A 1179-nucleotide genomic window follows, 5' to 3' on the forward strand; every position below is an offset into this window, starting at 1 on the left:
AGAGTTTTCAATTCTGATACTGAAATGATGTCAGTTCCTCATTCATTCAATAACTCTAAATAATATAATCCCTTAAAGACAGTCCCAATTTCTTGCTGTTTAAAACGTTTCCATCATGTGCCTTATGCAAACTTAAAAGTATAATGTACATTTGATACAAACTCTACTTCTTCCCAAAATGTGAATAAAATATAAGTTTAATATCTTGGTAAGCTTGTTCACATTGTATTTTACCAGTGCTGACTTCCTGTTGCCAGGATGTGTATTTACATGTGTCTTCCTAAAGTCCTGCCATTGGAATGGACCTAAACACACAGGTCTTTGAAAAACTAATGAGAGCTTTCTCCAATAAACTACTGCAGACTTTCTCAGATGCTTGATTGATTTTTTCAGAGGATAAAATCAAAGAGTTTATTTTTTTGACACAATTTCTCATTAAAAAGACCATCATAATATAAATCAATTGCCACAAATAATGAAAGAAAAGCCTGGGTATTTAGTAGCACAGCCTAATTTTTTTTTAAGAACAAACAATTTCTAACTTAATTGGGTAACTCTTTCACACCTCTATTTTTAAGACATTTCCAAATCCTTCTGAAATTTCTAAGCCATGAAAAATTAAGGTGCATTCAACTTAACTAGCCTCAGAAATTTTTCAGAGCTTTATAATATGCTTTGAAAAATAAAAACCTGCATACCACCAGTCATAGTTATGTAAGTTACATACAACCATAGTTAGAAACCAACGTATTATATTAAAATTGTGAGGTTACTATGACAAATAGGACCTACTTTGCAACACACATCAAAATATTATCATCAAATATTATTACATTAAAGATGTTTTAATGTACCTGTGGAAATATTTATTTAATGCATTTTAGGCATAAAAAGTTATACTCTCTACTAACATAAACATATGATACTGTGTCAACCTGTTCCTACTTAGCCCTATAATGCCAAGTGCGACATTTTTGTAACATTTAATCTTATTTTGGTTGTTATATATATTGATAACTATGAAAGTAAAGAATAACAACAACAAAAATTTTTCCTAAAATTAAAAATTCAGGCGTTATAGAGTTAATACAAATTCAACTTAAAGACCAACTTAGGAACTCAACTGGTCTGTACGCCCGGGGCTGCCTGTAGTTATACTGGTGATATAAAAGCAGGACT

The 1179-nt window shown here is 30.8% G+C and overlaps 1 protein-coding gene across 1 annotated transcript in view; it reads right to left on the reverse strand.

The window, feature by feature from the left end:
* HERPUD2 (HERPUD family member 2) overlaps positions 1-1179 on the reverse strand; it is a 55213-nt gene that overhangs the window by 27400 nt on the left and 26634 nt on the right. The gene's annotated exons all lie outside the window — the stretch shown is intronic.

The sequence above is a fragment of the Echinops telfairi genome, unplaced genomic scaffold, assembly GCF_000313985.2.
Source record: "Echinops telfairi isolate 266 unplaced genomic scaffold, ASM31398v2 ScPeMD7_7;HRSCAF=31, whole genome shotgun sequence".
NCBI lineage: Eukaryota > Metazoa > Chordata > Mammalia > Afrosoricida > Tenrecidae > Echinops > Echinops telfairi.